Source organism: Periplaneta americana, chromosome 4 (assembly GCF_040183065.1).
Source record: "Periplaneta americana isolate PAMFEO1 chromosome 4, P.americana_PAMFEO1_priV1, whole genome shotgun sequence".
Classification (NCBI taxonomy): domain Eukaryota; kingdom Metazoa; phylum Arthropoda; class Insecta; order Blattodea; family Blattidae; genus Periplaneta; species Periplaneta americana.
The window spans coordinates 23044008-23069912 of NC_091120.1; the positions used below are offsets into that span (position 1 = coordinate 23044008).

At 35.4% G+C, this 25905-nt stretch overlaps 1 protein-coding gene across 1 annotated transcript in view; it reads left to right on the forward strand.

Annotated features, from left to right (window-relative positions):
- The first annotated feature begins 20213 nt into the window (after positions 1-20213).
- The window catches only part of LOC138697595 (fatty acid hydroxylase domain-containing protein 2), an 85898-nt gene continuing 80206 nt past the window's right edge, over positions 20214-25905 (forward strand). The window contains exon 1 of the mRNA XM_069822970.1: positions 20214-20351. The gene's annotated coding sequence lies outside the window, so the exon portion shown is untranslated. The remainder of the gene's footprint in view (positions 20352-25905) is intronic.

Consider the following 25905-nt stretch of genomic DNA (forward strand, 5'->3'; position numbering starts at 1 on the left):
CAGGAAATATTTAGTTCTTTCATTTACTTTTACTTTTAAACGACCAGACATTTTTTGTGTGACCGTTGTGTGTGTCTTGTATTGCCTACAAACAGTACTAGGCCTAATTCTTTTTCAAAATCAAAATTCATTAACTAAAATAATGTGTGAAAGCCATAAGACCCATAAAATTAGCATCTTCATATATATTATTGTACTTCTCAATTTCAGTGACAGCAAGAATGTTTATTAGTGCTCCCAATAGCGGTACAAGTTTCTGTATTATTCTAAATGCCGTATATCGTTTTATGCCCATACTTATTTTATTATTTAAAGCATACATTAAGAATGCTGTCTGTTCTGGCAAAAATGTTTATTTTTTATCCCTTATTTAGTAAGTTCCTATGATTGTATAATAAATTAGATTTATCGTCTTATTAGGTAATATCATGTACCTTCCAGAAGTCAAGTAAGATGTAATTTTGTGATATGTTTTTAGATCATTACGTCAGGTGCATATAAACGTGATTAAGATTCTAAAGTAAATGTGTTATTTCCGTCATATCCTTAAGTTTAAAATGCTAGATATTTTTAGAATATCACATCTATCATCTGAAAGCATAAGGAATGTAGTACCTAGTTTGAAAATCTAATTAGTCCTAAGAAATAAGGGACTCTTGCATTTTAATCAAACTGAAGAGTCATTAAATTCTGTGAATGGTCATTATTATCAACCGTAATATCGACAGATTTAATTAAAATATGAAGTACTGCGTTTATATGCACCTGAAATTTGGTTACTATTTTTACACATGGGTTTGGGTGATGTTTATTGGTGTTTTGGAACTAATTTTGTAGCAGCCTAATTGTCCATAGATACATTTAGATTTTCATGTTCTACCATTATGTATTATGGACAATTTATAGCCAGATATTACATGTTTTCAATGTTGTTTAATGGTGATGCATTTCTAATTTCGGTTCGTGTTTTACACACATTCATTTCCACATTGAAATAGAAGCTACATTTATAAAATATATTGTATATAAGTAAGATATACATATGCATATGATATATTACTAAACTACTGAATATGTGTAACAAAGAAATTATTAAAACATAGAACTGTGTAAACATGGATGATAGGATCGATCATTCCAATATATTTTCCATGTATATTGTTTTAGTTTTAAATTAATATAATTTCTTATTCTTGAATCCATTAACACGTGGATAATTAAACTGTATAGAAACTTATTTATTATATCAGTGCAAATAAACATACATTAATTTGTACAGACTTTTGTTTGAAACCAGTCAAAATAGAATGATACAAACGTACAGGAGTGTAGCTAGGTTATTTAGTTGAAAATCTAATTTCTATGTAATAATTCAGGTAGCGACTCTCACTGCTTCGTCACTATAAAAAATTAAGGTGGGGTCAAGTAGTCCATCATACACTGACTGTTGGAACCACATGCAAAACCTAAGTCTGCTCTGATAATCGGATTCCGTTAACCTCTGAACTACACGAATTTTGTCAGGTTTTAATTTTAATTGTGTAGTACCTCTTATCACTGAAAAATTTGACACCCCTGCCTGCTGAGCTACATGGCGAGATGTTGTCATAGAACTTCTCTGTAGTCGGTGGCCAATTTCATCTAACATCTCCTGTTAGCCTGGTTGGCGCAGTTGGTATAATAATAGTTTTAATAATAATAGTTTTATTTTCCCTGGCAGAGTTAAGGCCATCAGGCCTTCTCTTCCACTCAACCAGGATCAAATCAGATACAGAAAAATACATACTTACTTACTTACAAATGGCTTTTAAGGAACCCGAAGGTTCATTGCCGCCCTCACATAAGCCCGCCATCGGTCCCTATCCTGTGCAAGATTAATCCAGTCTCTATCATCATATCCCACCTCCCTCAAATCCATTTTAATATTATCCTCCCATCTACGTCTCGGCCTCCCCAAAGGTCTTTTTCTCTCCGGTCTCAAATATTAACTTAAAAATAATAATAAACATAATAAAGTAAAAAAGAGAGATTGAATACATATACACAATCAGGATTAACTTTAAAATAATAATAATAACAAAATATATATAATAAAAAAAGAGACTGAATACATAATCACAAACAGGAAAATACATCTAGTATACAGTATTAACTTAAAAAAAAAGAATTAATACATATGAATACAATCTCACAACTAAAGGAATAGTACAATTAGTATTATCAGCACAGCACGGGTTACATTGAGACAATGACAATTACCTAGATATTAGTGTTAATGGAAAAATAAAGTAATGACTATGTAAAATAATAATAATAACAATAATAATAATAATAGTAATGATAATAAATACAAATTATTGCGTTGGCCTTCTATGCCCGAGGTTGTGGATTCGATCCCAGGCCAGATCGATGGCATTTAAGTGTGCTTAAAATGCGACAGGTTCATGTCAGTAGATTTACTGGCATGTAAAAGAACTCCTGCGGGACAAAATTCCGGCACATCAGCAACACTGATATAACCTCGGCAGTTCCGAGCGTCGTTAAATAAAACGTAACATTTTATTTTTCTAACATCTCCTCGTCCACACCTGTGGAGTAACGGTTAGCGCGTCTAGCCGCGAAACCAGGTGGCCCGGGTTCGATTCCCGGTCGGGGAAAGTTACCTGGTTGAGGTTTTTTCCGGGGTTTTTCCTCAACCCAATATGAGCAAATGCTGGGTAACTTTCGGTGTTGGACCCCGGACACATTTCACCGGCATTATCACCTTCATCTCATTCAGACGCTAAATAACCTAAGCTGTTGATAAAGCGTCGTAAAATAACCAACTAAAATAAAAATAAAAAACATCTCCTCAGTAAGAACATGCTTCATACATGTTCGTTTCTTATCCAGTACTGATCCAGTTGTACGAAATTTCTTCACTAAATTGTAAATCATTGCTTTAGAAGGCTCTGGCGAGTCAGGGGATGACTGACTGAAGTTTGTTACAACTGTTCTCCAAGATTCGTATTTCACAAAGTTGTCGTAAATAAACACTCGTTTTTCAAGGCTATATTTCATAATGGACACACTACCGCACTCTAAATGTACGCGAGCAAGAGTCTGATCACTGCGATAGCGCAGCAGTTACTACTCATACGACTTTCTGCTGACGCCGGTCTAGTCCTGATTGACTCATTGTAGTACTATTATAATGAAATTTAAAATATTAAATTTGTTCTTAACAGACCTATTGTTTTCAGTATATTGTTTTTATGTTTTATTTAACGACGCTCGCAACTGCAGAGGTTATATCAGCGTCGCCGGATGTGCCGGAATTTTGTCCCGCAGGAGTTCTTTTACATGCCAGTAAATCTACTGACATGAGCCTGTCGCATTTAAGCACACTTAAATGCCATCGACCTGGCCCGGGATCGAACCCGCAACCTTGGACATAGAAGGCCAGCGCTATACCAACTCGCCAACCAGGTCGACGTTTTCAGTATACAAACTTATCCAGTAGAAGGAAATAATGTGTTAATGTGTGAGCATGAGTGCACGTGAATTTCCACTTATCTATTCCATCAAATCGTTCTTAAGTTTAGCAGTCATTAACTCATGGAAATAATCTGTTAGGTCACGAGAACTAAAAATTCGGCTGTATCCAACATAACATTATTGTATATGCACGTTAATAACCTTAGCTATATGCTCTTGCGAACATAAGAAATGTCTCGAGGTTCAGATCGTTTATCATAGCTTGTTGTTCTTAATATAGTTTTATAAACAGTGATAACCTACAAAAAAAAAATCAATGTTTCACAATGATGTCTTAAAACATGAGTTGCGTATAATGTGATCTTACAAGGCGGGGTCATTGTTTCGCTGAAATTAGCATTTCAATTTCCAAGGCCTCCTCTAGACATTATCGGACGAGTGTGCTACGAAGCAATTGCAAATGTTTTCAGCGCGAGATAAAATAGTACCGGTACCAAAATCAATCTGAATAGATAATCCCATTAGAATGAATTATTATCAGGGCCGTAACAAGGAGGGGTGACCAACCCCTAGTTATGCTGCAAGCAACCCTAAAATTTTTCTTAAGCCTCAGGGGCTGCACTGTAAGCATTCGGGTCCCTCCTCCATATTAAAAAAACTCATATATGTGTAATTTAACGCGCAATACTAGGGGAACTTGAAAGAAGATTCAGTAATAATCAAAAGCTTGTTTCAGCTATTACTACAGCAGAAGATTTAAAGAAAAAGACAGAAAATTATGACAGTCTAGCTAGTTAGGCATAAACATACTACCTAAAGAAGGGGTGATCGTTGCAAAACGTTATTTGGATAAGTTTAACGAGGAGTAAGCTGGTGTTCTTTAAAAACTATGAGATGAAAGCTGTTTTTTAAGCTAATTTTCTGGCTAATGTAGAATTTTTGGCTGCAGTACAGCAGTCTGTGAAAGCTCCTCTACATTTCTTACCAGAATTAACAGACCACAACGACAGAATATGAAAAGTGAACATGAAGTGAATTTGGTGTTGTTGGTCTTCGGGAAAAATGAGACGAAGTGCTTGAATATTTCTAAGTTTCTGAAAGATTTTAACAGAAGACTATAGCTATTTTAGGTCCCTGATTATCATCATCATCATCATCATCTTACTTAAAAACTTACAAATGACTTTTAAGAAACCCGGAGATTCATTGCCACCCTCGCATAAACCCACCATCGGTCTCTGTCGTGAGCAAAATTAATCCAGTCTCTACCATCATATCGCACCAATCTCAAATCCATTTTAGTATTATCCTCCTATCTACGTCTCGGTCTCCCCAAAGGTCTTTTCCCCTCAGGTCTTCCAACTAACACTCTATATACATTTCTGGATTCGCCCATACGTGCTACATGCCCTGCCCATCTCAAACATGTTGTTGTTGTTATCTAATGCCAGGCCTTGGCAACGAAGCCATTAGCATTCTTGCTCTCCAATATTTCTCTGTGGTGGATCCATCAGGTAGAACTTCACAGGTTATGAGATGATCTTCAGTCATTTCTTCTTCTTTGTTGCATAGAGGGCAATTTGGATTTGTGTAAATTCCTATTTTATTCAAGTGTTTGGCCAAATAATCGTGTTCTGTAAGCAGTCTGAATTTTGCTACTGCAGATTTACGTGGGATTTCTGGAATAATTCTGGATTTAATGTTCCTAATTATGTCAGGTGAAGAATACAATGCGTGCAGTTCTGCGTTGTGTAACTTTTTCCATTGTCCTGTAACTTCATCCCTCTTAGCCCCAAATATTTTCCTGAGTAACTTATTCTCAAACAACTTAACCTCTGTTCCTCTCTCAAAGTGAGAGTCCAAGTTTCACAATCATACAGAACAACCGGTAATACAACTGTTTTATAAATTATAACTTTCAGATTTTTCGAGAGCAGACTGAATGATGAAAGCTTCTCAACCGAATAATAACAGGCATTTCCCATATTTATTCTGCGTTTAATTTCCTCTCGACTGTCATTTATATTTGTTACTGTTGTTCCAAGGTACTTGAATTTTTCCATCTTTTTCAGAGGATAAATTTCCAGTTTTTATATTTCCACATCAAATCATCATCATCGTTATGTCGATAAAATAGAGTCCAACAATCTAGGGATTTCTAATCCCACCTTCACTTTTGCGTGGCAGTGTTGCCAAATAATCGAACCAGAAAGAACGAATAGTCGTCCTCGGTGGTGTAATGGTTACCGCGCTGACTGTTGCAGTTTCGCGAATTCAAACCTGGCCACAGCGATGCACCATAAATGGAAATAAAAATTCTTAGCTTGGCTTCCTCTGAGAGGGAAATAAAGCTGTGGGTTCTGTGTCGTATATTTACGGGACGTAAATAAACCTTGACCCTGATAGAGGTTTCCAGGCAAAATTTGTCGACCATTTCTCACCCACATTGAATTTCGACACCGAAGATCTCTGCAGTTGGAAGCGTCGTTAAATAAACTACCGCCACTATTATTACGAATTAGTTCGCTAAGCACGTTTTGTCACTTATTATTTTCAAAGTATGAGAGACATTAATTCAGTTTCTGAGAATGGGTGGATTGAGTAAGCCGCAGTTTATACCCCGGATTCAGCCCACTGCAATATCTATTTAGCTTGTTAACAGTTTGCGCTGTCATAAATCATAATTCGCGGTGGAATGAAGATGCAGTAGTTCTTGTGCCCGAATCTGCTTAGCTTATTCTCAGATCGCGTTTTTATTCTTATACTGTAGTTACATTAGGCCTACATAGAAAAGATCCGAGTTTCTAGGTTTTAGTATTTTTTAACCTTGCTTCCTATACCTAAAATTTCGACGTAGTCTTTCATTTCTTGTTTCTTGAAATCATATAGACTAACAAGCGAACGTTCTGATGGGAGCAGATAAGAAAGTTAATTTTTTCTTCCACCCTGTTAATATGTTCAAGGAAGTGCTTACATAAATTCTGGCCACTCGAGCGCTATTACGAGGGCAGTCCAGAAAGTAAGTTTCCCCGAAACCGTTTACAGAAAGAAAACACAATTTCATGTAAAGATTTATTGGAACAGATACAGCAATTCTCAAGTTTAGGTTTTGGTTAAGACTGGTTTTCCTAGTGTTTATTTCTGAATGTCAACATTTCGTTCCCTTCTTGGTTTGTAATATTACGTTCTAATTGGAATTAATTCGCTCATATCATTTTAAATCTGTATTCTGTAGCAGATTTTTATGCATTAAAAGTTTATATTTTCAAGCGGTACGCCTATAGTTTATAAACATACTGCTTAATATCTTCAGACCTATTAAATGCCATTGTTGTAATTCAGTATTTCAACTGACAAAACTTTGAGGAAAGATAAATCGTACATTCGTAAATTCTCTACTAAATGACAAACGTTGGTATAACTGCAAGCCACAAAGTTAGGCCTACACCATTAAGTTTCTCTTATCTACTCAACACGAAAATTAGAATTGGATATATTTTCTGAAATTAATCATTTTTACAGGAAATAAGCCTACGTATTAATAATAGTACTATGAAAGAATGCTACTCTCACGCCTGTATTAAATCTTGTTGCTCTACAACAAAAGAAATTATGAAGAAGTAAACATGTATTTTCCTAAGAAAATACCGGTACTATGGAAAGCTAAGACTGTGCTTTAAATAGCTATATAAAAATGTTATTTTCATTAACAAAAAAAAGGCTAAATGCTGTTTACATAAAATTCTATCCTTGATCATAACCTTCATCACGATTTAAGTTAATTTACCTGTTGGGCATTACAAGTTTAGGTTTGGTTAAAACTGGTTTCCCTAATGTCTTTTTTTCTGTTTGTCAACATTTCGTTCCCTTCTTGGTTTGTAATTTTACGTTTTAAATGGAATTCATTCTGTGTACTTAGTAGTTAGCCTTTATTCTCAATAGTCGCTCATATCATTTTAAATCTGTATTCTGTAGCGGATTTTTATGCATTAAAAGTTTATATTTTCAAGCGGTAGGCCTATCTATATATATAATTTGAACTGGTAATGGAAATTACGGGAAAACGGCTGAACGGATTTTAATAAATGGCCCCTCATTTTGAAGCTTGGAACCAAAAGTTTTTCGGAAAAGTAGTAGTTTTCAGTGAAATGTCAATTTTCCTACATAATTTTCCTATTTTCCAAAATCCATCTGTTGCCAGTTTTCAGAACTAATTTTATCGAATCACGGCCGACTTGATTGAATTTCGGAACAAAACACAAACTACAATAAACAACAGGCTATTACACGAAGGCCATGACCTGCAGGATTGCCGACATATTTAGAGCTCAATTAAATTTGTTATTAAAAACTGATTCTGCAGTGTATAACAATTTTCTGAGTACAGCTGTGTATTGGATATTCAAATCTACGAAACTTGAGGTGGTTTGATGACATTATTATCATTAGAAATTAAATATTATTATAGTTAATATCATGATGCATCTATTTTTCATTAATTGTGCATAATATTGATGCTATATTGATGACATGAAAGTGAAACGTTTTGAGGTTATGTAAGTAAATGTAGAGAATATCTTAATTTAGATCTTCATTCCTATAATTTACTGAGTGGCTGCTATATATAACTACAAAACTTAAGTAAGATAATAATATTGTTATTAAAAATCAAATATTTTTATACTTATTAGCCCAGTGGGGTTGGGTCTTTTTCATATACTTAATGGCGGTGTAGTGTATATATTGATATGTGTCATTGTCTTCAGTATTGGCTCGAGAGAGCGCAAAAATTACAGTTCCTAAGGAAAGATCAAAAGGTATTACTTACTGATCAAATAAGAGGCCTAGAAAATTTTGTAGTCTCCAGGTCATTTCAGCAAGATCTCTTAGTAGGATAAAATGATTTTACGCTCTACATTTCAAGTTCTATATGCAGCAGCTATACGAAAATGCTATTGTTCGAAAGCTTAGCAAACCTGACATTTTTTTAACTTTTGCCTACATTCCACAATGACCTGAAATAGCTACTGCTATCGTCCTGACATTGATACTTGCGTTTTCGCGTTGAAACTCAAAAACTGAAGTTGGGTAGGTTCAAGAGAAAGTATTTGGCCTAAAAAAATCCATTCAGAGGGAGTATGTTTCATTATTATGGAAGCAAATAACTATTAAAAAGACAAGTATTCTTCATTGAAAATAAATTTGAAAAATGTTTATTTGAACGTCTAACGAACTTAGTTTGCAGCAGCATTTGCTGCACAAGCCACTAGTAGTTTATAAACGTACTGCTTAATATCTTCAGACCTATTAAATGCCACTGTTGTAATTCACTATTTCAACTGACAAAACTTTGAGGAAAGATAAATCGTACATTCGTAAATTGTCTACTAAATGACAAACGTTGGCATAACTGCAAGTTACAAAGTTACGCCATTAAGTTTCGCTTATCTATTCGACATGAAAATTAGAATTGGATATATTTTCTGAAATTAATCACTTTTACAAGAGATAGGCCTACGTATTAATAATAGTACTATGAAAGAATGATACTCTCACACTTATATTAGTTCTTGTTGCTCTAAATCAGAAGAAATTATGAAGAAGTTTTAATAACTTGCCTTCTTGTAAGTTACGAATGTGATAGTTTTAGGCGGGAAATTCTTATTCCTAGGATTCCACTGTTTTCGCTAGGTTGGAGAACGTGTTCATGCGATAAATGCAGCAATGTGAGCACAACAATGAACTTGGTGTTGAAATGTGACCTAAAAATGATGGTTGTCATAAGGTAGCCCCAGTTTACGGTACTTGTCCTTTGGTATCTCCACGGTGGTCCTTCATAGTGCTGACCACACAGTTAGGGAGGTCCGCAATGTGAACATAATGTTGATCAGCTCATAAATCCTCCTTGCAATCCATTGACGTGTAGGTTGATACAAAAGGTTAAATAAAACAAATTAAAAGAAAAGGTAAAAATAATGCATATATACTGTAAGCATTGGTGTACAAGCGCCTATAGAACCAGGAGATTTACAGGTTAAACATGCTCTGCTAAGGTCAATAACTTTCCTTATAAAATAGGAAAAACGACCTTAAAGCATATGCGCTGCGGGTTGCTTACGCCAGTGGTTACTCCACGTTACAATTGGACATTTTCTTTTTCTTATCTTCAAGTATTCAGGCTTATCGCCTGTTATGCCTCTATTTGCTGGTCTATCCAGCGTTTCCTTGGACGGCGTAAACTTCTTCTTCCCCTTGGCTTGTATTCCATTATTTGTTTCGGAATACGGTCATTATTCATTCTTTGAACATGCTGTGTTCTATATTCTTCTACTTTCTTTATTAAACTTTCAACATTGAGTTCCTTCCTAATATCTGTATTCCTTTTCCTATCCGTTGAACTATATCCAGCCGTTGCTCTTAGGAATCTCATTTCTGCTCCCTGCAATCTAGATATATCTCTCTTCGTCATGGTCCATGTCTCACTGTCGTATAAGCATGTTGGTATCGCTATCACTTTATAAAACTTCATTATAGTTTCCTTCCTTACTTTTCGTTTAAGCGTTCTTCTAATTGTGCCGTTCATTTGATTAAATTTTGCTATTTTTCCGTTAATGTCAATTTCACCATGGTAAGATATATCACATCCCAAGAAAGTGAAGCGATGAATCTGTTTAATAGGAGTGTTATTAATGACTATCTTGGATCTTACAGTATTTATACCTTTGAATGCCATTACTTTAGTTTTTGATGTCGATATTTTTAAATTATAGTTCCGTCGCTCTAATTTCCGGCAGCCAATCGCGTTGCAGGTCGGCTACATTTAAACGTGTGCGTCTTGTGATTCGCTGATTCATTTCTTAAGGCTCGATAAATACTTAATATAATCGCCCGCCATTTTAGCTCTTTAGTTGGCGTTCGCAGAAAGCACACGAAGACGTTATTTGCCGCTCAATTATTTGCTGAATTACATTGCGTTTGATTTATTATCATAGGAGTTACGACATGATAATGTTTAACGGTGTTGCAAATAGATTCCTCGTATGGTAGCTCGGCAACGTAGGAACAAAAATGGCGAATGATACTACCTACATAGACTTTATAGAGCCTTCACTTTCTAAGACGTAAGCAAAGAGGCGGAGTCACGCCGGAAATAACAGCGTCGGGACTACATGTTTCAACTATTTTTTGAAGTTCATGTACCGCTTTCTGTAAATTATTGTCATTATTGGCTATGATTACTTGGTCATCCGCGTATAATATAGACATTATACTTTTTCTCACAATTGGAAAATACTATAATGTATCGTTCATTATTTTTTACGCAGTCGTGTTTTTTGTTGTATTTACAACTATTGTTGTTAGACCTTGAAAGTTATAATTCACACACAGAAACTTGTTGCTACGAAAATCATTCTTCATAACATAAAACTATACTGAAATAGACTCATTACAGTGTACTTAGTTTATTGTTGTGTAGTTACCATTGCAGTATTGTTTTGCGAAGACTTCGGAATAATATTGCTGTAAATGTTCAATGCAAAATATATTGTATTTGCAATTTTAAAAATATGATCGTGCAAAAAATGTTGTACAATACAAGTTTGTGAAGTACATTAAAAAAAAGCACTTCCCAACTTGTATCGTAATATACTATAACCGCCACTTACAAGTCAGCGCGTGGTTTACCCATGTCCGCCATATTAGGCCTACTCATTCCTCTCTAGCTCTCAAATCCTTACACCATACCTCTGTTGGTGATGTGTCGCATCTTACTCATACGTATATTATCTACCAGCCTTTGGACAAAACCACGAGGAACAGTTGTTGTGACGAACGGCCAATTCGGCGTCACACAAACACAAGAAATGCACAACCTTACGTCCAGACGAAAATGATAATAAAAGGGGAATTGTGGGAAGGCTTGGTGGAATGACGAGAGAAGTACAGGAGAACCCCGAGGAAAACCTTCACAACTGCTCCCTGTTATTATTATTATTATTATTATTATTATTATTATTATTATTAATTTATTATATTGTGTTTAGGGTAAACTAGGGTCTGTTGGACAGTCGGGCATGTTGGACACTCTGTAGCCCCACTCGTGGCTACTTCCGTCATTGACTTCTAGCAGAATGTGGTGCCCACAAGTGGCGAGGTAACACGTTAAAGTACAGAGTGTCCAGCATGCCCGACTGTCCAACAGACCCCAGTTTACCCTATTATTAATTGTCATTATTGACTGTAATTAGTTACCATTGCCACCGGGTATATACCCATTTGCAGTGTGAATAAATACATAGGGCCTACATACAACTTTGGCTCTGTCCACCACAAATACAACTCCGTCATTACAAGTATTTGAACTCGTCTTCAGCCATAGCTCTGCCAACTAAAGGCTGGTTCACAATAAACCTGGAACGGAAACGACAACGAGAACGAGTACGGAAATAATGTTTTTTTTAATTGGTTATTTAACGACGCTATATCAACTACGAGGTTATTTAGCGTTGGTGAGATTGGTGATAGCGAGATGGTTTTATTTTATTGGTTTATTTTACGACGCTGCATCAACATCTAGGTTATTTAGCGTCTGAATGATATGAAGGTGATAATGCCGGTGAAATGAGTCCGGGGTCCAGCACCGAAAGTTACCCAGCATTTCCTCGTATTGGGTTGAGGTAAAACCCCGGAAAAAACCTCAACCAGGTAACTTGCCCCGACCGGGATTCGAACCCGGGCCACCTGGTTTCGCAGCCAGACGCGCTGGCCGTTACTCCACAGGTGTGGACGAAATAATGTTAAAATAAATGTATTTAAATGTGAGCATTCACAATAGGTAATTGTGAATACTCCCATTTAAATTAATTTATTTTAACATTATTTCCGTTCTCGTTCTCGTTGTCGTTTCCGTCCCCGGTTTATTGTGAACCAGCCTTAAGCGGTGGAGCGTCCCCTACACTAATTATAATGCTTTCAATATTTAACTCACTACCTATTTATTTTTTTATGATCAAGTAAACCGCAACTATTTGTTATAGTCTACAGCAGAACCTCGATTAACCGTTCTGTGGATTATCCGTCACCAAAAAAGAGCACGTTTTTAAGTAGTATTTACTTACAGTAATGACACATTGCTCTTTCCTACTTTCTGAATAGTGCCCACCACGAACAGGGTAACTTCGCTGAATATATAATTTTCGTTCGTTTGTGTGTAAAGTTTAAATAAATACTTTCGAACCTATCCCGTGCAAGATTAATCCAGTCTCTACCATCATATCCCACCTCCCTCGAATCCATTTTATATTATTCTCCCATCTACATCTCTTCCTCCCCAAAGGCCTTTTTCCCTCCGGCCTCCCATACTCTATATATGCATTTCTGGATTCGCCCATATGTGCTACATGCCCTGCTCATCTCAAACGTCTGGATTTAATATTCCTTATTATGTCAGGTGAAGAATACAATGCGTGCAGTTCTACGTTGTGTAACTTTCTCTATTCTCCTGTAACTTTATCCCTCTTAGTCCCAAATATTTTCATAAGCACCTTATTCTCGAACAACCTTAGCCTCTGTTCCTTTCTGAAAGTGAGAGTCCAAGTTTCACAACCATATAGAACAACCGGTAATATAACTGTTTTATAAATTCTAATTTTCAGATTTTTTGACAGCAGACTGGATGACAGAAGCTTCTCAACCGAATAATAATAGACATTTCTCATATTTATTCTGCGTTTAATATCTTCCCGAGTGTCATCTATATTTGTTACTGTTGATATTTGAACTTTTCCACCTTTTCAAAGGATAAATTTCCAATTTTTATATTTCCATTTGGTACTATGTTCTGGTGACGAGACGTAATCATATAATTTGTCTTTTCAGGATTTACTTCGCTTCCAAACCTATCTCTTTACTTGCTTCAAGTATGCCTATAATGCCCGTGTTTTTCCTAATCATTTGTGGATTTTCTCCTAACATATTCACGTCATCCGCATAGATAAGCACCTCATGTAACAATAATAATATTTTGAAATTGTGCTGCGTAACAACTTATAATTTCAACTCCCGAAATATTACAATTCTTTCCAGTTATCCAGGTTCCCTTTTGTTCGTCACGATACACTTTTCTCCGCCAAACCACAGTAAAACTATTACATAACACTATGTTCTAGCAGACCATGACTAAACAAAAGCATACAAAACAGAAAAAAAGTGAGTTAATTTTCTTTTGTCCATTCTCAGTTAACCACACATTTTCTTGTGAAATCAGAATGCCGAGAACGTTGTTTTGAGTCTTGTAGGTCGAAAGTTTATCTACTGTATTCATATCAAGAGAGTTATAGTCTTCTTGATTCATATTAGCGAATACTGTCACTAGTACACACCAGACATTAACTAAACTGGCATTACCTACAACACTTTTAGAAGCGCTGCTAACTCGCTGCCGCTTGTGAAAAATGTATTTAAACGGAGGCCTTATAATAATAATAATAATAATAATAATAATAATAATAATAATAATAATAATAATAATAATAATAATAATAATAATAATAATAATTTTACTTGAAGCAAGTAAAGCGATCGGTTTGGAAGTAAATCCCGAAAAGACAAAGTATATGATTATGTCTCGTGACCAGAATATTGTACGAAATGGAAATATAAAAATTGGAGATTTAGCCTTCGAAGGGGTGGAAAAATTCAAATATCTTGGAGCAACAGTAACAAATATAAATGACACTCGGGAGGAAATTAAACGCAGAATAAATATGGGAAATGCGTGTTATTATTCGGTTGAGAAGCTTTTATCATCTAGTCTGCTGTCAAAAAATCTAAAAGTTAGAATTTATAAAACAGTTATATTACCGGTTGTTCTGTATGGTTGTGAAACTTGGACTCTCACTCTGAGAGAGGAACATAGGTTAAGGGTGTTTGAGAATAAGGTGCTTAGGAAAATATTTGGGGCTAAGAGGGATGAAGTTACAGGAGAATGGAGAAAGTTACACAACGCAGAACTGCACGCATTGTATTCTTCACCTGACATAATTAGGAACATTAAATCCAGACGTTTGAGATGGGCAGGGCATGTAGCACGTATGGGCGAATCAAGAAATGCATATAGAGTGTTAGTTGGGAGACCGGAGGGAAAAAGACCTTTGGGGAGACCGAGACGTAGATGGGAGGATAATATTAAAATGGATTTGAGGGAGGTGGGATATGATGATAGAGACTGGATTAATCTTGCACAGGATAGGGACCGATGGCGGGCTTATGTGAGGGCGGCAATGAACCTTCGGGTTCCTTAAAAGCCATTTGTAAGTAAGTAAGTAACTAAATAATAATAATAATAATAATAATAATAATAATAATAATAATAATAATAATAATAATAATAATAATTCAATCTTCCTCAACTTGGTGAGGTTGCCAAAGACAAAGAATGTTAAACAGTAACATTTAAAATGTCTTACAAGAAATTTGTTTACAAAAGGAACTAAAATTTGCAGTAGGTAATATTTCACATAATGAAAATTTATAAGAAATACAGATAAAAAAAATAGACTGAGAAAATTCAACTGTAATTTGAATTGAAACACAAATGTCGCCGTAAAATCTGCAGAGGCTATAATAGAAATTTCCTTAATAAGTTGTTGTTGGGACTCCAAATTTATGACAGAATGACACCTTCACGACCACAGAATCAGTCGCGCTGCAGACGCTCTGAGTGGCCACTAAAAGTAGCGCTTCTAGTCGTGATAGGCTACATAGAATTAAATGGTAGGTTTCAGACGGGGTCACAGCTAGGCCACTATTTCAGTGGCGCTTGAGTAGAGCGTTCGTGGCGCTGCTAGCGGACGTCTGTTGGGCCACCAATTTCCTACACCTACGCTGTCACGACAGTATATAGGCCATGTTACGACAGAATAATTTATAGAATGACGATAATAAAAAATAATAATAATAATAAAAGTAATAACAAATAATAATAGATATAACATAGACTAGGCAACTAAATAGCTGGACTAGTGCGAATTACGAATATATTATTTACGTAGTAAAATCTTCTTTATTTCACGTTAAAATAAAATAACGCATCTAAAATAATGTAAATAAATTAACAAAGAGATTAAAAACTAGATGATCTCAGGTTCGAACCTGGGTTCAATTACATCACGGCCTTTGACTTTACCATTACACTACAGACACCTATTGTACAGGGTTGGGCAGATGAAACCGGCCCCATCTCGTCATATGATTTGGAAAATAAATAATGTAGGGTATTGTTTTCTTTTCTTTCTTTTTTCTTGAAAATGTAATTATGTTGGCTATACTGTATCTTCCGCGTGTTTTGTGTCATTGTTGTTGCGCCATTGTTGCTTATAACCTCTTCTGGTCGCTGTTTAAAAGTCAGACGTTCTAAACACATGTAAAGAGTTGTTTTTTAAATAAGCATGACTTATTCAATACCAGAGCGAATATTCATTGTGGAGGCGTGCGTACAGACCAGCTCTATTAAGGAAACACAACAATTATTCAGAGACAAATATCCGCTTCGCTCAGTACCAGCGAAAAGCAGCATTCAAGATTTGGTGCGAAAATGGCGCACGACTGGATCCATAAAAAATGTAACAAGGAACAGAACTCCTTCTGTCCGGACTCCTTCTGGATCCATAAAAAATGTAACAAGGAACAGAACTCCTTCTGTCGTGACTCCTTCTGGATCCATAAAAAATGTAACAAGGAACAGAACTCCTTCTGTCCGGACTCCTTCTGGATCCATAAAAAATGTTACAAGGAACAGAACTCCTTCTGTCCGGACTCCTTCTGGATCCATAAAAAATGTAACAAGGAACAGAACTCCTTCTGTCCGGACTCCTTCTGTCCGGACTCCTTCTGGATCCATCAAAAATGTAACAAGGAACAGAACTCCTTCTGTCGTGACTCCTTCTGGATCCATCAAAAATGTATCAAGGAACAGAACTCCTTCTGTCCGGACTCCTTCTGGATCCATAAAAAATGTAACAAGGAACAGAACTCCTTCTGTCCGGACTCCTTCTGGATCCATAAAAAATGTAACAAGGAACAGAACTCCTTCTGTCCGGACTCCTTCTGGAACCATAAAAAATGTAACAAGGAACAGAATTCCTTCTGTCCGGACTCCTTCTGGATCCATAAAAAATGTAACAAGGAACAGAACTCCTTCTGTCGGGACTCCTCAACTTACGGCGCGAATTAATGAATTTATCACCCATGAGGAATTGACACGTGTTTTCATGAACCTGTTAAAACGTGCACAGAAGTGTCTAGATGCAGATGGAGGGCACTTCCAACATTTATTATGAAGGTACATGCATTTTATTTTCATTCCATTTGAAGTTTGTTTCAAATCATTAGTACCTATCAATGTCATAACACGGGCCGGTTTTATCTGCCCAACCCTGTAGTATAGCATATTGGTTGAATTACGTGCTATGAATGGTTTCATGTTTGCTGCCTATTATCCTATATATAATTTTGAATTCTTAAATATTAAACAAAAATATGTTTTATGCCATATTGTTCCTCATTTGCGCAATTTTTAATTAAAATTTTTTATCGTTCTGATGTAAATCATCAAATAAGGTATGGAGTAGTCCTCGATTCAGTCTTAAAAAAACTAATGGATGGATCCAGACTCTTTTTCTATTTTTACGTCCATTCTTTGACAAAATTGCCAAAAATTATATCTACTTCTACGTCCATGTTCACTGGAAGACTGAAAAATGCTCTAAAAAAATTAATTTATAGAGCAGCGCCACTGACGCGCGATCGCAGCGCCACTATAGTGGCCTCGTCTGAAGGCACCCTAAGTCTGAAATGAACTTCCGTGTCGGGGGATTCGTACATCACCCATCCTGAAACAAACTCTCTTCCTGTTAGCTCACTCTTTCCTCTTTTGCACAGCTCACATGCCACATTTCGCCTTCGCATCTCTACACAAGCTAAATCAATAAAGATGAAACTCTAGAGACTACAGGACATACGACTCTTTGACTTTCTTCTTACCACACACAGCTGAACCCAGCAGGAGAAGATAATTTATATAGTCGATTGTTAAATTGCATCTATACTACATTCAGGATATCTATAGAGCGGAGGTAAACAAAATAAGTTAAAAAGTGTGGTACACCAATCATATTTCTTCATGATAACGGAAATAAAACATATGTGACATAATAAGTTTATTAATACACAAATTGTATGAACCAGCAATAGCGAAACATTCGATTGCGATGTATCGATAGATAGCGAACAATTTTTTTAAATATTAATTTACTAAAATTAGTCAGAATATTAACAAGTTATTCATCTTACATAATTTATAGTTATATATATATATAATCAAATCTTCCTCAACTTGGTGAGGTTGCCAAAGACAAAGAAAGTTAAACAGTAACATTTAAAATGACATTAAAAATGTCTTACAAGAAATTTGTTTACAAGAAACCGTAAAATCTGCAGAGAACCCTTCAAAGCTGTAATAGAAATTTCCTTAATTGTTGTTGGGACTCCAAATTTATGACAGAATGACACAAATTGTTTTGTTATGGTCCCTCTAGCACCCACCATTAATCCGATGACTTCTATATCCCTGAGTTTATACGATGTTTTGTAATAAGGGATAGTGGGTCATAAATTCATAATTCACCTTATGCTAACTTGAAATAGAACCTTGTGAACTGAGCTTTTAACTTATATATATATATATATATATATATATATATATATGTTGTTGTTTTCTAATACCAGGCGTTTGACAATAAAGTCTTTGACCTCTTGCATTCCAATATTTTTCAAAGATATTATCATTGTCAGCCACTGAAGCACAGATTTTGAGGTGTTCCGAATCCATTTCTTGGTTTGAGTTACACAATGGGCAGTTAGGGGACTGATATATTCCAATTCTATGGAGGTGTTTGGCCAAACAATCATGGCCTGTTGCCAATCTAAATGCAGCTACAGACGATTTTCGTGGTAAATCGGGAATTAACTGTGGATTATGATGCAGAGAGTTCCATTTTTGCCCTTGATATATGTATTATATTTCCATTCTACAAATATCCTGAATGTAGTATAGTAATATAGGTTTTAAGTTAGTGTAAAAGACTGTGAGAAGGAAAGTTTCACTTCATGGGGATGGAAGACTGGATACCAGTGTGCGAACATAATAAACATTTTTTTAAGTAATAAAATAAAAGGAGCCTGTATTACACACGAACTTGTTTACCATGATATTGAGGACAAGCAACATCATTATTAATTTTGGTGGTGTTGAGAGTGACGGAAGTGATAGGCCTACTACCGAAACGGCGATGACTCTGATAGCGTTAAAGAACTAAATCGACTAGGAGCATTGAGGTAAGTGGTAAAGTTTTCGTTTTAGCGCATGTAACGTCAGTTATAGCTGTAGACATAGCTATAGTAATCCACGTAGCCTAATCCTATAAATCAGTGAAAAAAAAAAGACGAGTATTTTCCCTGGGCCATACCTTAGCAGCACTATGATGATGATGATAATGAACAGGAATACAAAGCTAATGGATAAAAATTAGTATTTTACGATCTACCAAACTTGTGTTAAAACTGCTTAAGTACACATTACCGTGAATCACTATAGCTGTTCCAAGTTTCGTTACATTGTCTCCAAAACTACGCAGCCAATATCATTAAGGGACGACATTTTGCATGGAAAATCGCTGTCCTCTAGTTCTCACCCCTCCCCCCTCCTATAAAACTGCTTTCTGTTCCGTCAGTTAAAAAACTGCATAGCGGTCAGTGTAGAATGTTGTCTACTCGTCTAAACAGGTTCAGTTCACTTTCAGAACACAGACAGACAATTAAGACAATCCCAACATTGCGCTCTGATTCAAACTAGTCCTAAGCTCGAACTCCCATATGCAGCGTTACAATTGCGTTTGCTTAATTGTTACGTACCATTATTTTTAACTGTTAAAAGATAAGATTTGCAGATATTATTTTGGTATCATTGAATACATTTATATCACAACTGACAATTAATAATGTGGTTAACAAATCAATTCACTTTTTGTTTGTCCGATAAAAAAGTAGGATTCAGAGGATGACGCAAACCATGTCGAAACTAGTCATCAGGTAAAATACCACAAGAATTTATAATATTAACACAGTGAAGTAGATATTACTTGTTCAGTAACATTCATCAGTGATTGTAGGACTGATTGTTGTTTCTAACGCAAAACTTATGGCGCTAAAGTATCTGTGTATAAAAAGGGCTTTATTAAGTCCGATAGGAATAGACCTACATACTTTAATTACTGTTTCAGCTTCTGCTGACTTTAAAATATATATCTGTTGAATATAACACTTGTAATTATGTTTGAGACTGGAATTCCCTAAATCTTTTGACTTTAAATTAATACAAAAAGGAACCTTTTGAATTATCTATAATTAGTAACAACATTGTTGTTCATTAATATTTTCCAAACGAAATGTTAATACAGTAATACATTCTGCTCATTTCTTCAAGGTATGCCCTAAAAATTACTTAACAACATTCGCAATGAACTATTCTTAATTTTATGATCAGCAATACTCCTTAAAATTTAATGTACGTTCTCGTAATCAGCACCATGAACTGATTGTGCGCGGTACGATCTTACCATGCATTCATTTGTTTAATAATTTTCAGTAACCCCGCTAGAGGGTTTCTTGAGTTTCCTGTTAGTATTTCATGAAATATTATTACAGCATTTCGTATAATTTTCGTGACTGTAGATAATGTGAATTTTTCAAGTGTGTGTAGATTATACATTACGTGTCTTCATTTCAAGTTGGAGTATTTATAAATTCTATTTCAGGTAAGCTTATATGAAACGTATGTAGCAACAACAAAATTCAGATAACCTGGTGGTGTTATTGCTGAAAGAGGGTGTGTATTGCATAATCGACTGTGCTTTTGTTCCTACATAATTATAGATAACAGTAATTTGAAAGTAATAATTGTATTGGTTTATGTGTTGATAATACGAACAAAGGCTCGTACGTAATCAATAGAACATCGTTGCGAAGCTTCTGAATCCGACAGTGCGCATGCTTGAGGTAAGAAGCGCGCGAAGTGAACGATTTCATAGTTCCATATTTTTTCTACAATCATTTATGGTTAATAATAGTTTATAAATCTACTATAGACTCATGCTACTATAAACTGCTCAAATTAATTTATACCGGACGAAATTATTTGATCGAAATAACACTTGGGGAACAAAGAATAACCTTGTTATTTTTAATAATCAACTCTCTTGTCATAAATGGTCTCTGTTTATATTCATATTACCCTCCCAGAATGTAGTGTTCGACTGTCAATGTATTAAGTTTTTATAACATTTTATCTTCATCTTGTTTATTTTTGTTATATATCCAGTAAAGTATTTCAGAATATTGCGGCCTTATGCTAGCCTGTTTGGAGTCCCGCTTTCCTTTTCAATTTATATTATGTATCGTCATTGTTATTGTCTTCATTAAAATTGTTATGAATATGGAGTCTACTTTATCATAACTTTAAAAACACTAAATAAGAAAGGGATCTGCTGATTTGCTACTTGCTCTAAAAAAGAACTAGTAAATTAAGAATGAGTGAGAAAGAATTTATTTTAAGTGAAAAGAAGAAAAACAGGAGTAAGTTTACTCTTACTCAAATTACGTAAATTTTAAAATTAGAGTTTGTAGTACAGCCTACTATCATCAGTATTACAGTAATATTTGCAATAAGAAAACGTATGTGTTCCTTTTTATAAATCACCATTGCTTAATGGTATCGGAATCTTCGATAGTATCTTCAATATCATATTATTTTACGAATGTAACATTTTATAAAAAAAAAAAACTTGTCAGCTGTTGCCTGACTGGTGTCTTTAGAGCAAGTCGTATTTTTTCTCTCCTCGCTCAGGGTTCAGTAGTAGTTTACCGAGCTTGTATTTGCTTCGCTGGAAATTGAGAGGCGATGACAGAACCAGTGTTGCCACTTTTGATACAATTGTACGGATTAGGTACAATTTTAAGTGATCTGTACCCTGGTACGTACAACTATTTTTTGGGACAATTTTCAATTTTTTGGTACAATCTGTACTTTCTTCAATTTTTTTAGTATGAAAACAGACATTATTATAACTGACATTAACAAAGTTGAAAACATTATTATGATTACTACCAAGTGGTAGTACCAACACTGAATCAGATTTATAGTTCACTTTACGGTCAACACATTAACAGAGAATGTAAATAATTTAACTTGAAGTTTTATTTTCTTTCATTCACCTCTTGACCCATTGGCTATTTTTGACATAGATTACGTCGATAACTGCCATTGCTGCAAAAATCAGGATGAAGTGATTATTATGATGTCATGTGTCTGTAATTCTGTATATTGTATTAAATTTTTTACTATAGCTAGTTACTATTTGTTTTTTTGTTTTTGCTGTAATTCGCAATATGGTATTTGTCGCAATGTATAGGCCTACCGGTAACACTATTTATGACTTTGTTATTCTAGTGTCCTAAATATTTTATCAACTTTGGCAACGTTGGTATGATTACCAATTTATTCCAATTGTGTATTGTTCAGCAATGGTTATCATCAATATTACAAGATTAAAAATAAAATTTGTGAGCTTTTTTTTAAATGTTTGTGATTTTGTTTGTTAAAATATGTTTGCAGATGTATTCTTTTTTTCGTAGTCTTCCTTGTCTACCTAAACATGTTCATGCTCTTTTTTTCTGTATTTGGAATTTGTACAGGTGTTTTCACGAGAAAATTGGGTTGGTAGATTATAGAACAAAAATCTGTACAATCTGGTACAATTTTCAGAGTAATCTGGTACACTTTATTTTCGGCCAGTGGCAACACTGGATAGAACATAGTTCCTGTTACAATGTTGGTAAATTGAACTGGAGAATTATCCGAAATTTCGAAACTCTTGTTACGCTACGCTCATATTGTTCTGTCCCCTCAGAACCTGTGGCTATCTCATTGCCTAAGTTGGCCTATGATTAATCCCCATTGTTCACATCAAGGTTTTTAAAAATTGGTTTATTTTACGACGTTTTATCAACTGCAATATAGTTATCTAGTGTCTGAGTGAAATGAAGGTGATAATGCCAGCGAAATGAGTCCAAGGTCCAACGCCAAAAGTTACTCAGCATTTGCTGTTATTGGGTTGAGGGAAAATCTCGAAAAAATCCAGGTAACTTGTCCCAACCAGGATTTTAACCCGGGTCCGCTCGCTCCGCGGTCAGACATGTTAACCGTTCGTGGAATTCCCTTTGGAATGGGGTTGAGGACGGCTCTGTGGGACTTGTAGAGCTGGAGTTGTTCGGGATTGAAAACGTTATTATTTAAAACTGTTTTACAGATTTTAAAAATGAACAACATAAAAACCTAACAAGATACAATAATCTTTCAAAAAATATATTCCAGTTTAGATCCCCGGCCACGGATCATTGAGTTTTAATGTTATACAACTATGTTGGTCGTCTAATGAACATAAACACTGCTTGCAAGGAACGATGGGTTACGTAAGAACATTTATAGAAAATTAAATAAATAATATATTAAACATTAAAATAACCTAAATACATCTGTCTTATGTAACGCAATGTACTATCGTAACATATTTTAAAATAATTTTGCCATAAGTGTTACATAGATTGGTAACTTTTTATTTGTGTATTTTTCAATAAAGACTTTAAAGTGGAGATTTTGTAGTTTAAAGAACGGGGTGCCAGCCTTTACCATACTCTCACACAAATCCAGTTAAAATTATGATTGTTTATTTGAAATGGAATTGCCTGTTGGCAGATCTTCACTTTCGTTTTTCGATGCAAGTTTTTCATATTCTGTGTGTTTTATAGTGTTACAATATCTCTGTATGTATATGTATATATATATATATATATATATATATATATATATATATATATATATATATATATATATTGACGTTTGTCATCCTGCATGTTTACGCTACACAGTTCGCAAGTAATATATTCCCCATTCACTTCAAAACACTCGCCTCCAAATTCTGTCACAAATTGATGCTTCTTAGATCCCTTTTTCTTCGTCATTACTCATTATGTACTGTACTACAGATGTACTATGTATTCAGATAGGTAGCATACTGACGGGTAGTTACAATCTGTATGTCCGGCATGGGTGGGCAACTCGTGCTCTCAAAGTGTCAACACTACCGCAGTCAGGTAGAACGAACTCTGTACTATCTGTAGTGTCTGTATACGGTTCTTGTAAGACACTAGTTTGCTCGCGTCTGCAGTAAGTGGCGGCTCGTTTTGAGTGAAAAACAAAATAATCACCAGTTCATTTCCATTTAGTGATGAATAGAAAGAGAAAGATTTTTTTTATTAAGAAGGGAGGTAAAGTTTGTATTATATTCTATTACACTTTCTTACCTTGACATTTTATGTTACAAATAAACAAAGTGAAGATTTTAGACCTGTTTTAGAACAGCTAAACGTAAAAATGGAATATCAACAAGGTGAGCCTGATATCAAATATCGTTAGCACATTGTGCGTGGGAGTTACAGAATTGCACGACATTATGATCGACTAGCTAAGAGCATTTATGGATAAATTTGAAATGTGGCAGTATCATGTAAAATAGTCGACCTGGTTGGCAAGTTGGTATAGCGCTGGCCTTCTATGCCCAAGGTTGCGGGTTCGATCCCGGGCTAGGTCGATGGCATTTAAGTGTGCTTAAATGCGACAGGCTCATGTCAGTAGATTTACTGGCATGTAAAAGAACTCCTGCGGGACAAAATTCCGACACATCCGGCGACGCTGATATAACCTCTGCAGTTGCGAGCGTCGTTAAATAAAACATAACATTTCATGTAAAATAAAGACAACTTCACTATTTAACTATAAAATATCTTGAAGAGTGATAAGAAAATCTTCTTATCAGATATAATATCCTACTTCAAGACCAGCAGATTCACTGGTAAGTTTGGAGAAACAGTGACAATTGACAAGGAATCGAGATTTTTCTGAAATTCTTTTGGCTTACAGCCGATAGAAAATCCTAAAAGTTTATAGCTTAAACTGATAAATCTACAGAACAGCACGCCACTCAGATTCCAGCGAAATCAGGAATCGGACTGTTCGTAATGCTGCCTAAGTCAGAATTTTAAAATGTACTCTTTGCTTCCACATTATGTGCTTGAGGCAGAGTTTAATACAAGAAAGAAGTGTAAAAGCTCTCAATGTACAGAAATAGCTCAGAAGTAAGTTTATTTCATTTCCCGTGACATGTAAAAAATGACTTCCTTGAATTTGTAATTGTTTGCGAATACAGACTTACCGTTCTGAGAACAGAGGAATACTCTTTAATAAATAAAGACTTGAATCCTCGCGTTCTGTGTTTAAAATGAGACATATAAGAACTATTAACAAATAGTGTATAATAAATAAGTGTTGCAGCTATATTTGTTGTATCTTCAAAAGGTTGTATTCAGTTTCTATCTCCAGTACTACAGTAAACTAATTTACAAAGCTAAGAAATAATATAATTTTGTTATGTGTGTTTAGGTGCATTCTGTTTAAAATTACTCTAATTATTGTACCATGCGTCATTCTGAAATTCAAATCATGGAGTAGACATCACGACCACCTGCATGAGCCGCCAGAGCACATCGTGGCAGTGAACTGTTTTTGCAGCGAAAGTACAATTTGTAACTGCTGCGGCTGGCTCTGTCTGTCTTTCTCTCATTCAAGGTTTTTTTTTAGCACTTTGTGAGCACGAGTTGCCGATCCATATGTATGTGTGTCGTGGTGAACAAACAGTTGTTCATTTCATAGTGTTCCTCCCTACATAGTCTGTTGTGTACATGTGCCGCTCTTGCAGCTATACACAAGCTTATGCTCCAGCATTCAGTTAACTTGCATGCACAGTGTTCCCCTCAATCGGTCCCCAAGATGCCATGTCTGCTTATGAAGCTTTGAGAATACAAGGGGCGAACTTAACAAATATACGTTTTGAGGAAAATGCACTTGAAATTATTTCATTTCAACAAAAAAGAACTTAAACAGAGTAGGCCTATGTACTTCTCAGTTAGAAATATTTATAATTGATTAAATGGCGATCTTACTCGTGTTATTATGTAAGCATGTGCGGCTTACAGGTGTTTCGGTGCTATTCGACACCATCCTCAGAGCCTACTAGATCTCGGCGCTATCTCAACTTCGCTGCCTGTTGTGTGGGTGCGTTCGTGTAATGAAGAGTTGTGTCAAATAGTGTGTGTGTTCTGAAATTGATCTGTGTGTTGAGAATTTGACTGGGATGTGTTTTAGTGTGTCTGTATATTTCGTATTGTTCTAGACTAGACGGCATTTCGGAAGGCGGT